The sequence below is a fragment of the Oncorhynchus nerka genome, linkage group LG9b (assembly GCF_034236695.1).
Source record: "Oncorhynchus nerka isolate Pitt River linkage group LG9b, Oner_Uvic_2.0, whole genome shotgun sequence".
NCBI lineage: Eukaryota > Metazoa > Chordata > Actinopteri > Salmoniformes > Salmonidae > Oncorhynchus > Oncorhynchus nerka.
The window spans coordinates 22,595,448-22,609,925 of record NC_088424.1 but is presented as its reverse complement, the minus strand read 5'-3'; the positions used below and the strand labels follow the sequence as shown (position 1 = coordinate 22,609,925).

At 41.3% G+C, this 14,478-nt stretch overlaps 1 pseudogene; it reads right to left on the bottom strand.

Moving 5' to 3' along the window:
* Positions 1 to 14,478, bottom strand: part of LOC115114444 (disks large-associated protein 1-like) — a 115,056-nt pseudogene that overhangs the window by 75,029 nt on the left and 25,549 nt on the right.

Genomic DNA, 14,478 nt, shown 5'->3' with positions numbered 1-14,478 from the left:
AAGTTAGCTAAATTGCCATGAATGTTTCATGCATTTCGACCTGTTAATATAGTTGGTTCAGAGTTCTTTTTGATATTTCAACCTGCGTGTCTTGATCGCGTTTGGTGTGGATGGACAAAATCAACATGTGTGCGAAGGTGCACGCAGACGCACGTGTGTGCCCGGTCTAGTCAGCATGTGAGGGACATGTGAGGGACACTTTAGCAAGTCTTTATTCATATATAAAAAACTGATTTATTGAATTCTATATTAAAGAGCACTTAATTTAATATAACAGGCTTTTAATATATCTACTTCAAATATCAAAAGGCACTCTTTTTGTGGAACGACCCAGGGAAGGGTGTCATTTGGGTGTGCAGACAAAGCCTTTCAGCTGGATGAATGATCATACAGAGTTGATTTTTCCACACCTCACCGCTTATTAACCGCAGTGCCAGACATCTCTAAGCAGCCCCGTTGGCTTTCACAGTCACACCGCAGCTGTGAGATGAGGTACAGTACCTTACCTGGGTAGCTGATTCCCATCCTTGTCTTCCTGCTAATCTCCAGTGAGTGTACTAGAATTAGAGCATGTCACAGGTTCATATACTGTATGCGGTCATCCATGTACAGAAGACAACATGTACAGAAGACACTAATCACTTTTTATGAATCTCTTAATGTATTCAATAGGCAGCCTTCAATCAATATTTACCAGTATGAAAGATTGAGGAAGTCAAGTGAGCAGAATCAGTTGTAACATATTATGTTTGTCATCAACATGTCAAACCAATATGTCTTGAGACTGGTGTCCTAGCCTCAGTACCTTAAAGCTATAGTACTTGAGTACAGTTTTGGAATTGTGTTAGAGGCAGGTTACAATTTAATGCTTCCACTCACACTCCTCATTGCTTCTACCTCTACCTCAAGTCTACTGTAAATACACTACTAGCCCAAAACCCCTAGATTTCCAGCGTGTATGATCCAATAATAAATGTTGTTCATCTTTCCTTCTCATCTCATCCACTATCTACTTTACAATCAGATCTCTGCCCCTCCCCCCAACAACACCACTAGAAGACCAAAAATGACTCTTAAAATTTAATGAGCAGTGTTTCCGCCAGGGGCAAATGGAGCACAGACAGAGTGCCTTTCGCACCACGTATCTTACCTTCTGGTGCACTTAGACAAAAAAATCACAGCTGAAAATGCTGGAAGCAAGAGTTTTATTTTCCTTCTTTCGTTTTTTAACCATAGACCCCCCAGTGGACAGTGGAAAAGCCCCCTCTCACTTATGGGTCCGCACCACTATATTCTTCAAACTGACTAGAGAATGCTGCCCTGCTGTGGTTCTGATCAGACAGCCTTTGAGTACTTACACCCCCCCCACCCCTCCTCTCCTCTCCAGCTTTGTGTCAGTGTGTCAGGGATCAAAGCTTGTTTCTTTACTCCATGTTACTCCATGTTGTTGCAGATTTGTTTCCAATTTAGTTTGTTCCTAATCCCGGGGTATCATGATCTCCATTTCATCAACAGCTACTATTTGTTGTTTAGCTGCAGGCTTTCCCTTCAAAACAAAACATCACATTTGGTATTCTCATGGCATTGGTTGCGGTGAAATGAGAGCTCAATACTGCACGTAGAAGAAGATCATCCAGACACATGTGCAGTGTGAGGTCACTGGCCTCTCTCCCTGCCTGTGTCCTAAATGGCACCCTATTCCCTACTTAGTGCACTACTGTTGACCATGCTGTCCCATCCTGCTGCAGAGCCTCTGTGCGTCACTTTGCTCCTGTTGTCTGTCTGTTGTCTCTCACTCACATGTGTTACACTAGTCACTTTAATAATGCCACTTGAAGAATGTTTACATATCTCACATTACTCATCTCATATATATATATATAATATACTAATTGACATCATTTCAGTCAATACATACCTGTGGATGTATTTCAAGGCCTACCTTCAAACTCAGTGCCTCTTTGCTTGACATCATGGGAAAATCAAAAGAAATCAGCCAAGACCTCAGAAAGGAAATTGTAGACCTCCACAAGTCTGGTTCATCCTTGGGAGCAATTTCCAAACACCTGAAGGAACCGCGTTCATCTGTACAAACAATAGTACGCAAGTATAAACACCATGGGACCATGTAGCCGTTATACCGCTCAGGAAGGGGATGCGTTCTGTCTCCTAGAAATGAACGTAGTTTGGTGCGAAAAGTGCGAATCAATCCCAGAAACACAGCAAAGAACCTTGTGAAGATGCTGGAGGAAACAGGTACAAAAGTATCTACAGTGGGGCAAAAAAGTATTTAGTCAGCCACCAATTGTGCAAGTTCTCCCACTTAAAAAGATGAGAGAGGCCTGTAATTTTCATCATAGGTACACTTAAACTATGACAGATAAAATGAGAGAAAAAAATCCAGAAAATCACATTGTATGATTTTTAATTAATTTATTTGCAAATTATGGTGGAAAATATGTATTTGGTCACCTACAAACAAGCAACATTTCTGACTCTCACAGATCTGTAACTTCTTCCTTAAGAGGCTCCTCTGTCCTCCACTCTCCACTTGTATTAATGGCACCTGTTTGAACTTGTTATCAGTATAAAAGACACCTGTCCACAACCTCAAACAGTCACACTCCAAACTCCACTATGTCCAAGACCAAAGAGCTGTCAAAGGACACCATAAACAAAATTGTAGACCTGCACTAGGCTGGGAAGACTGAATCTGCAATAGGTAAGCAGCTTGGTTTGAAGAATTCAACTGTGGGAGCAATTATTAGGAAATGGAAGACATACAAGACCACTGATAATTTCCCTCGATCTGGGGCTCCACACAAGATCTCACCCCGTGGGGTCAAAATGATCACAAGAACGGTGAGCAAAAATCCCAGAACCACATGGGGGGACCTAGTGAATGACCTGCAGAGAGCTGGGACCAAAGTAACAAAGCCTACCATCAGTAACACACTACGCCGCCAGGGACTCAAATCCTGCAGTGCCAGACGTGTCCCCCTGCTTAAGCCAGTACATGTCCAGGCCCGTCTGAAGTTTGCTAGAGATCTTTCGGATGATCCAGAAGAAGATTGGAGAATGTCATATGGTCATATGAAACCAAAATATAACTTTTTGGTAAAAACTCAACTCGTTGTGTTTGGAGGACAAAGAATGCTGAGTTGCTTCCAAAGAACACCAGACCTACTGTGAAGCATGGGGGTGGAAATATCATGCTTTGGGGCTGTTTTTCTGCAAAGGGACCAGGACGACTGATCCGTGTAACGGAAAGAATGAATGGGGCCATGTATCGTGAGATTTTGAGTGAAAACCTCCTTCCATCAGCAAGGGCATTGAAGATGAAACGTGGCTGGGTCTTTCAGCATGACAATGATCCCAAACACACCGCCAGGCCAACAAAGAAGTGGCTTCGTAAGAAGCATTTCAAGGTCCTGGAGTGGCCTAGCCAGTCTCCAGATCTCAACCCCATAGAAAATCTTTGGAGGGAGTTGAAAGTCCGTGTTGCCCATCAACAGCCGCAAAACATCACTGCTCTAGAGGAGATCTGCATGGAGGAATGGGCCAAAATACCAGCAACAGTGTGTGAAAACCTTGTGAAGACTTACAGCAAAGGTTTGACCTCTGTCATTGCCAACAAAGGGTATATAACAAAGTATTGAGATAAACTTTTGTTTTTGACCAAATACTTATTTTCCACCATAATTTGCAAATAAATTCATTAAAAATCCTACAATGTGATTTTCTGGATTTCTTTTCCTCATTTTGTCTGTCATAGTGGAAGTGTACATATGGTGAAAATTACAGGCCTCTCTCTCTCAAGTGTGTCTTTTTAGGTTTGAGTGGGAGAACTTGCACAATTGCAAATAAATTCATTAAAAATCCTACAATGTGATTTTCTGGATTTCTTTTCCTCATTTTGTCTGTCATAGTGGAAGTGTACATATGGTGAAAATTACAGGCCTCTCTCGTCTTTTTAAGTAGTCAGCCACAATTGGTGGCTGACTAAATTTTGCCCCACTGTATATCCACAGTAAAACGAGTCCTATATCGACATAACCTGAAAGGACGCTCAGCAAGGAAGAAGCCACTGCTCCAAAACCACCATAAAAAAGCCAGACTACGGTTTGCAACTGCACATGAGGACAAAGATTGTGCTTTTTGGAGAAATGTCCTCTGGTCTGATGAAACAAAAATAGAACTGTTTGGCCATAATGACCATCGTTATGGTTGGAGGAAAAAGGGGGAGGCTTGGAAACCGAAGAAAACCATCCCAACCGTGAAGCACGGTGTGGCAGCATCATGTTGTGGGGGTGCTTTGCTGCAGGAGAGACTGGTGCACTTCACAAAATAGATGACATCATGAGGCAGGAAAATTATGTGGATATATTGAAGCAACATCTCAAGACAACAGTCAGGATGTTAAAGCTTGGTACAAATGTGTCTTCCAAATGGACAATGACCCCAAGCATACTTCCAAAGTTGTGGCAAAATGGCTTAAGGACAACAAAGTCAAGGTATTGGAGTGGCCATCACAAAGCCCTGACCTCAATCATATAGAAAATGTGTGGGCAGAACTAAAAAAGAGTATGCGAGCAAGGAGGCCTACAAACCTGACTCAGTTACACCAGCTCTGTCAGGAGGAATGGGCCAAAACCACCCAACTTATTGTGGGAAGCTTGTGGAAGGCTACCTGAAACGTTTGACCCAAGTTAAACAATTTAAAGGCAATGCTACCAAATACTAATTGAGTGTATGTAAACTTCTGACCCACTGGGAATGCGATGAAAGAAATAAAAGCTGAAATAAATCATTCTCTCTACTATTATTCTGACATTTCACATTCTTAAAATAAAGTGGTGATCCTATCTGACCTAAGGCCGGGAATTTTTACTTGGATTAAATGTCAGGAATTGTGAAAAACTGAGTTTAAATGTATTTGGCTAAGGTGTATGTAAACTTCCGACTTCAACTGTCAATTCTTATCCCATTCCTTTACTAGATTGTATGTATTAGGTTTTGTTGTGGAATTTGTTAGATATTAGGTTTTGTTGTGGAATTGTTATATATTTTCTATACCGCTTCACTGTTGGATCTAGAAGCATAAGCATTTCGCTACACTTGCAATAACATCTGCTAACCATGTGTATGTGACCAATAAAAAATGATATGATTTGATTTAATTAAATTAAATTCGCTGCAACATGATTGGCTGAAAGCGATATACAACCTTCGGGACTAAATGGAGAGTGTTTTAGGTATGAACCGGTCCAAAGCGGATACGAGTGTATTGCCGGCTGCATACAATGCTTTTGGACAGTAAGGTGAAACGATTCGATATCACCATCAATTATTTTCAGTGTGAGATTTGCAGTAACTACAAAATCTAAGTAAAAACCAAGGCTATGTTCCACTATGTTTTGACTGCAGTTACCCGCTCTGCCATAAGAGAAGTAACTAAGTAACTATTGAAACAGTGAAACAGAAAAATTGCTTTAAAGTTGATTTACTGTCAAGCCAAATATGTTGTAGGCAGACAAGTGAGAATGCACTGATGTATCATCTTATTATGAAGTCATGTTTATGCCTATCAAGCATGAGCACTGATGACCTGACCTATGACCACTAAGTCAAATAAATGACTATACAAAGTCAAACAGAAAAACAATAAGAAAGTTGGATGAACACATTAACAGATTGTAGATACTTCACAAAATGAAATATTACTTTTTAAGTATATACATTATGCGTGATGAAATAGTCCTTACCTTATGGTGAAAAAATTAATGAGGGTTACAACAATACAACCTTCAAAACATGAAAACATAACTACATGAAACCATTAAATACAGTTCGAATGTATTTAGAACTCACAAACTGTTTCCATCAAACAGAAAAACAACAAGAAATTTGGATAAACACATTTAGATTGTAGACACTGTACTTTGCCTTTGAATTACCCATATACAGTGCATTCAGAAAGTATTCAGAACTCTTGACTTTTTCCACATTGTGTTATGTTACAGCCTTATTCTAAAATTAATTCAATTGTTTATCTCCCCTCATCAATCTACACACAATAGCCCATAATGACGTAGCAAAAACACATCAGACCCTTTACTCAGTACTTTGTTGAAGCTTCTTTGGCAGCAATTACAGCCTTGAGTCTTCTTGGGTATGATGCTACAATCTTGGCACACCTGTATTTGGGGAGTTTCTCCCATTATTCTCTGCAGATCCTCTCTGCCAGGTTGGATGGGGAGCATCGCTGCGCAGCTATTTTCAGGTCTCTCCAGAGATGTTCGATCGGTTTCAAGTCCGGGCTCTGGCTGGGCCACTCAAGGACATTCAGAGACTTGTCCTGAAGCCACTCCTGCGTTGTCTTGGCTGTGTGCTTAGGGTTGTTGTCCTGTTGGAAGGTGAACCTTCGCCCCCAGTCTGAGTCCTGAGCGCTCTGGAGCAGGTTTTCATCAAGGATCTCTCTGTACTTTGCTCTGTTCATCTTTCCCTGGATCATGACTAGTCTCCCAGTCCCTGTGACCAAGGCCCTTCTCTCCTGATTGCTCAGTTTGGCCGGGCGGCCAGCTCTAGGAAGGGTCTTGGTGGTTCCAAACTTCTTCCATTTAAGAATGATGGAGGCCACTCTGTTCTTAGGGACCTTCAATGCTGCATACATCTTTTGGTACCCTTCTCCAGATATATGTCTCGAGACAATCCTGTCTCAGAGCTCTACGGACAATTCTTTTGACCTCATGGCTTGGTTTTTGCTATGACATAAACTGTCAACTGTGGGACATTATATAGACAGGTGTGTGCCTTTCCAACTCATGTCTAATCAATTGAATTTACCACAGGTGCCCCAATCAAGTTGTAGAAACATCTCAAGGATGATCAATGGAAACAGGATGCACCTGTGCTCAATTTAGACTCTGATAGCAAAGGGGCCTGAATACTTATGTAAATAAGGTATGTCTGTTTTTATTTTTAATACATTTGCTAAAATTTCAAAAAACCTGTTTTTGCTTTGTCATTATGGGATATTGTGTGTATATTGAGGAACATGTGTTATTTAAACCCTTTTAGAATAAGGCTATAACGTAACAAAATGTGGGAAAAGTCAAGGGGTCTGAATAATTTCCAAATGCACTGTAGTTGTTTAAGGTCATACAATGGCAGAGCTTTGTATCTGCATTTGAGGGTTCATAGCTCAAATCAGTGGTCAAGGTCAATGTGCATTAAAATGACTTCATAATAAGATGATACACCAGTGCATTATCACTTATCTACCTACAACATATATGACTGGTTACAAAAAAAATGTAAAGCCATTTGTCCGTTTCACTGTTGGCGTAGTTACTGCATTTTTCCTTTGTAGGGCAGTATAGATTTCTGTAGGCATGTCAATAAAAGCAAAGCAAACATTGGATTAACCGTTCATAATCCTACTCACCCTCTTCAATTCCCCATCTTAGATTGTTGTCTGGAAGGCATTGGAATCCCTGTGTGTTAGCCTTCACACCAATACAGTCCACTGGAAAGGACAAAAGAAAACAAACAGAAAGGGTCATTTCATTAAGATTTATTAGAGGTGTCTCATCAAACAATGCACTGTCTATTTTTCCATTTGATAAAGTTCAATCAATTAAGGTTATTTTCAGTTCAGATGCCACAGGGGTCACACCGAGCAAGTTGTGCAATCAGAAATCCTGAAGTCATAGCTACAGTAAACACTCTGACACTTGAATTCCTTCACGCTCATTTGGCCAGCTACATTACAGTAGTTCATACAGAGATACCACAGTGAAATGGCTTTTTCAACTGTCCTTCACAGCCCTTTGATCTGAAGGAGCTATGAGCACAATTTGAGATAAGCTCCAGCTTCAACCCAAGGTCAAAAAAGAACATTTCCCTGATTACACATCGCCAGTCCCCCTAGCCCTAGGAAGTAACACAGCACACGCTGTTCTGGCAACATCGTTATTCACACAGACAAGCATCATTGGCTTTGATCATTAGATGTTATCTTTGATGAGACTCCATAACAGAAACTCGTAAACTGCCAGCAAAAAGAGGATGTAATGACTTTGAATGCAGTGTTGATTTCTCAGATGAGCCAAACTTATGGTGTGTGCTGTGATTCTTTCTATTCCCAATCCCCCCCCACCACCACCACACACACACACACACACACACACACCACACACACTCAAATGTATATGTACACGCACATACTTAGGACAACTTAGATTCCAGCTGCATCTCATAAAATAGCAAATAGCTTTGGATGTGTGCATATGGGCATGTCAAATCATTGTACTACCATCCTGGGTTTACTGAGTGCATTATACAGTGGAGTGTGCTAGTGCAAACTACTTTGCTGCCATCAAGCGATTATAATAGGCTAAAGACCAGGTGCTTGAGTGCAGCACATGGAGGTCACATGGTTATGCCCGTAGAGCTTTACACTCAGTGTACGAAACATTAAGAACACTTTCTCTTTCCATGACATAGACTGACCAGGTGAATCCAGGTGAAAGCTATGATCCCTTATTGATGTCACCTGTTAAATCCACCTCAATCAGTGTAGATGCAGGCGAGGAGACAGGTAAAATAAATAGTTTTAAACCCCAGACAATTGAGACATGGATTGTGTATGTGTGCCATTCAGAGAGTGAATGGGCAAGACAAAAGATTTATGTGCCTTTGAACGGGGTATGGTAGTAGGTGCCAGGTGCAGTGGTTTGAGTGTGTCAAGAACTGCAACGCTGCTGAGTTTTTTAAGCTCAACAGTTTCCTGTGTGTATCAAGAATAGTCCACCACCCAAAGGACATTCAGGGGGGGCAGGTAGCCTAGTGGTTAGAGCATTGGGCCAGTAACAGGAAGGTTGCTGGATCAAATCCCAGCGCTGACAAGGTAAAGATCTGTCATTCTACCCCTGAACAACCCACTGTTCCCCGGAAGGCCATCATTGTAAATAATAATTTGTTCTTAACTGACTTGCCTAGTTAAATACAAAACTGTGGGAAGCATATGAGCCATATGACCCTGTGGAAAGCTTTTGACACCTTGTAGAGTCCATGCCCCGATGAATTGAGGCTGTTCTGAGGGCAGAAGAGGGGGCAGCTCAACACTTGGAAGGTGTTCCTAATGTTTTGTTCACTCATGTTCTATATCTATGGTTATGCTGTGCAAAATAGTGCATACGAAAACTCAGAAACTGTGTATACCTATAATTAAAATGTATATAAAACCTTTTATCTCTGCAACATTCCACCCACACCTCCAACCTACCCTCTCATGTCGTGCTTTGACCAGATCTATTCTACCACACTTAATTTATTCAATTCATACTTAATGTAAAAATCATGTTTGACAAGGTGGGAAGTAGACTCCCTATCTCTCTCTTTTCACTAATATGTGGAGAGTTAAATGGCTGTCAAAATGCACATAGAGCAGATGGCTAATTCAATTGTCAGCCATTTGAAGCCCTTATTGTTATGCCTGATTGCCAGCATCAAGGCTCTATGATTGATGAGGATGAGTTATGAGCCTCTATCAATTACCTCATGTGATGAGGCAGTTTTCCTCTCTCTCTCTCTCTCTCTCTCTCTCTCTCTCTCTCTCTCTCTCTCCCCCCTCCCTCCCACTCTCCCTCTGCTGCAGCCCCAGCCTCAGTCACCAGGACCCTAGAATAAGCTGGGGAATATTAAACCAGTATGAGAAGATACAGCAGAGGATCGGTGAGGAGTAGAGCAGAGCAGTCAGGGCCCTTAATGTATGCCACTGCCTAAGGGGCTGGGGGAACAGATGACTGCGGGTGGATAATGCAATATGTTCAGATTTGAAGGGACACGGGTTGAATTTCACTGGGAGATTGAAGGTCTGCTACTATGGCACATGAAAGAATGGATGAGGGTGTTGTAAGGTGAAGAGATTGGGGTTGTGTTTAAAAGTAAACTTCCGATAGACTTTGGAGGTAGTAGTAATAGAAGCTCTTGTTGTGTGCTATGTCAGAACACGAGAAGGGAAGCGGAAGGAGATTCATCCACTTGTTCTCTGCCCTGATTGGCCTCCTGCTTTAAGCTGTTCCAATATGGCCGTCTCGTAACACTTATCCTCTGTGCTTTCGCTTCTGTGTTATGTGACAATCTGAGTGAATGTGAAATCACACCGAAGCCTCGGTATGTCGTTTGTTGGGAAGTGTTTGAAATTAAACCTCCCGTGGCGGCGGCGGTTTAAAGAACAGCTTAGCAATGGCCTCAGGAAAGCATAAGGTGGGTAACATTCAAAGTTAATTAAAATGTAATTTTAGGCTATTAGCTGGCGAGGAGAAAGGAGGCAGAGAGAGATCAATGCGGCAGGCAGAGCAGTTTAAGGCAGAACGGAACTGAATGCGAGCATATTGCAGCTGCTGATAATCGTTGTGCTGAAAGTAGTCAGATGTTGATAATGGTCTCTCTCTCCTCAGGGTTGATATTACAGGCAGCACTTCATCATCTGCACACGAGTGATTTGTGGCACTGTTGTTTCACAAACTAATTTGTTTGTCAGAGTTAATTTGTCACTCTTGACTGGCAAAAAAAAGAGAGTCTTTTGCAATCGAAACAATAAGAGTCAAAGTTGTTGACTTGAAATTGGCTTATCCAACCACTCTAAGAATGAGTTTGCATGTCGAATGCAAATCTTTCTGCCTATAATTTACCTGACAATGATTTTCATATTTTACATACAGTTGAAGTCGAAAGTTTACATACACCTTAGCCAAATACATTTCAACTCAGTTTTTCACAATTCCTGACATTTAATCCTAGTAAAAATTCCCTGTCGTAGGTCAGATAGGATCATGACTTTATTTTAAGAACGTGAAATGTCAGAATAATATTTCAGCTTTTATTTCTTTCATCACATTCCCAGTGGGTCAGAAGTTTACATACACTCAATTAGTATTTGGTAGCATTGCCTTTAAATTGTTTAACTTAGGTCAAACATTTCTGGTAGCCTTCCACAAGCTTCCCACAATAAGTTGGGTGAATTTTGGCCCATTCCCACGGACAGAGCTGGTGTAACTGAGTCAGGATTGTAGGCCTCCTTGCTCGTACACGCTTTTTTAGTTCTGCCCACATATTTTCTATAGGATTGAGGTCAGGGCTTTGTGATGGCCACTCCAATACCTTGACTTTGTTGTCCTTAAGCCATGTTGCCGCAACTTTGGAAGTATGCTTGGGGTCATTGTTCATTTGGAAGACCCATTTGCGACCAAGCTTTAAATTCCTGACTGATGTCTTGAGATGTTTCAATATATCAATGTAATTTTCCTTCCTCATGATTCTAACTATTTTGTGAAGTGCACCAGTCCCTCCTGCAGCAAAGCATCCCCACGACATGATTCTGCCACCCCCGTGCTTCACGGTTGGGATGGTGTTCTTCGGCTTGCAAGCCTCCCCGTTGTTCCTTCAAACAAAACGATGGTCATTATGGCCAAACAGTTCTATTTTTGTTTCATCAGACCAGAGGACATTTCTCCAAAAAGTACGATCTTTGTCCCCAAGTGCAGTTGCAAACCATAGTCTGGATTTTTTTATGGCGGTTTTGGAGCAGTGGCTTCTTCCTTGCTTAGCGGTCTTTCAGGTTATGTCGATATAGGACTTGTTTTTACTGTGGATATAGATGCTTTTGTACCTGTTTCCTCCAGCATCTTCACAAGGTCCTTTGCTGTTGTTCTGAGATTGATTTGCAATTTTTGCACCAACCTACATTAATCTCTAGGAGACACATGGTGTTTGGACTTGCATACTATTGTTTGTACAGATGAACGTGGTATCTTCAGGTGTTTGGAAATTGCTCCCAAGGATGAACCAGACTTGTGGAGGTCTACAATTTTCTTTCTGAGGTCTTGGCTGATTTCTTTTGATTTTCCCATGATGTCAAGCAAAGAGGCACGGAGTTTGAAGGTAGGCCTTGAAATACATCCACAGGTACACCTCCGATTGACTGAAATTATATCAATTAGCCAATCAGAAGCTTCTAAAGCCATGAAATCATTTTCTAGAATTTTCCAAGCTGTTTAAAGGCACAGTCAACTTAGTGTATGGAATTGTGATACAGTGAATTATAAGTGAAATAATCTGTCTGTAAACAATTGTTAGAAAAATGACTTGTGTCATGCACAAAGTAGATGTCCTAACCGACTTGCCAAAACTATTGTTTGTTTACAAGACATTTGTGGAGTGGTTGAAAAACAAGTTTTAATGACTCCAACCTAAAGTGTATGTAAACTTCCAACTTCAACTGTACATTTCCTTGATAAGCTTTGTGAATGAACAACAGCGACGGATATGTGGTTATCGGATATAGTAGAATGTGGTTCTCGGATATTGTTGAAATACAATGGTGAAAAGGTATTCCGAACTGTATCTCTATCCTGTATCAGTGATTCTAATTCCTTTCCCCGTACTCTGCTCTACAGGCATTTCGAACCACCTTTTGCTAATGAATGTTCATGATTCATGTAGCAATTACTGATGCAATTAACATCATTCATTGAGGTAAGACATCACATACATCATTAGTGGGATTGTTAATCATCCCATAAACAATACAATTAGTCAATATCAGACAGAAGTAACATGCAATAGGTCAGTCTGTAAAATGCGAAAGCTAGCCTTTGAAGGACACAAGGTGAGCTACCTGCGAACTATAGAAACTAATGAAAAGGGATTCTTGCCCCACAAGTTCCACAACATACTAAATAACCCCACAAAATGTTACATCCAGCGTCCAAACCCAAAACACATATCTGCTAGCTAGATGCGCACTGCACATTGATGATATGGTTCAGTACCAGCAGGAGAAGAATGTGGGAATGAGAACACACAGATATGTACTTTCTCTCTGACAGCTGTTTATTCAGTGGGGGAGTATATGTGGGGTTAGGTTGGGCGTTTACTGAACATCCGGAGAAGATCTGTCAGAAAGCTGTCCCTCAAGGACCCATGGGGAAGTGCACTGTGAATTCAGGATCAATAGGTCTCTTAGTCTCTGCTGGATGACTAAGAGTGAGAGAGAATAGGTGCCTCTCCTGGGGATGTCATAGTCTGGGTGATGGGGATGGTTTCACCGCCGTAACTGTTAGAAACTGAGGGTGGGCTTTGACACTTAGAAGGCAGTCAGGCTGGCAGACTATCAATAGTTTATTACATTTAGGGAGTCTGTAAACTGAGCAGCCCGACCATACTGCCACTTCCTGACATACATTTCCCAAATATTGACATGCAACATCAACAGAAAATTCATGAGATTTGCCATGCAATATCCAATGTCAGAAAAACGTATAGCCTTACAACTGAGTTTGAAAGCAAGGTTTACTTTGAGGAAGAATTTTCCTGTAGCTCCTTTGACCCTTGAGCAGCTAATACCATAATCCGTCCTTTCCTTCAACCAACTCCAGGACCAAGAATGAAACTTAACACCTGAAAGCATTGTCTAGCTAGGCTACATGGTGAAGACTCATTAAGTTAAATAATGACAAATACAGAACGTGATGCAGCTGTAGCCTAGTTCTCTGACTTTATGCAAACATAATATCCAAAAATAAGAGAGAGGAAGAGAACATGAATGGTGACTGAGACGCTCCCCTGAGAGGTAGCAGCTCGCTCTCTCGCTCGCTCTCTGATCCACCACAGAGAGACAAGCACTGAGGAAATTATGCAGACTCTATCACTTCCACATAGACATACTTCCCACCTCCGTAAGGAATTTTCCGTAATCCACGGCCATCAAATAAAATTCCCTCTCCAAGTTTAAAGAGTCAGTTGTGGTTAGAGCTATCCCAAAGGAAACCAAGGACCCCCCCCAGTCCCCAAAGACTAATTCATAATGCTTCTCACTGCCTTAGTACTTATTAGTTTAAACACATTAATCTTTTTAATTAGGATGGGTCACAAGAGCTTTGCATCTCATAGTTGAGCTGTTATTCCCCAATAGAATATTAAGAGAACATTCTCGCTTAGAAAAAAATATGCTATGCTAACCTAATAGGGTTTTTCTGTTGTTCTCATAGGAGTTCCCTTTGAAGAACCATTTTTGGTTCCAGGTAGAACCCTTTTGGGTTCCATGTAGAACCCATTAACAGAGGGTTCTACATGGAACCCAAAAGTGCTCTACCTGGAACCAAAAAGGGTTCTCTCCTATGGGGACAGCTGAAGAACCCTTTTGGAACCCTTTTTTCTAAGAGTGTAGCCTAAATTAAAATCTGAAAGGTTTCTCACCACTACCTCTTATCTCTCCAGACAAACTGGACATAGAGTTACACCCTTGTAATAGACTAGATTAATCACATCATCTCTATCCTGAGCCTGCCTGCTGCCGCATGTGGGACACTCCATTACCTCACATACCTGCCTGTCTGTGGATGAGCCAATAGATTCTCTCCTCAACATAGAAAAATATTAAATGATGATTCACATGAAGATCTCTTGGTC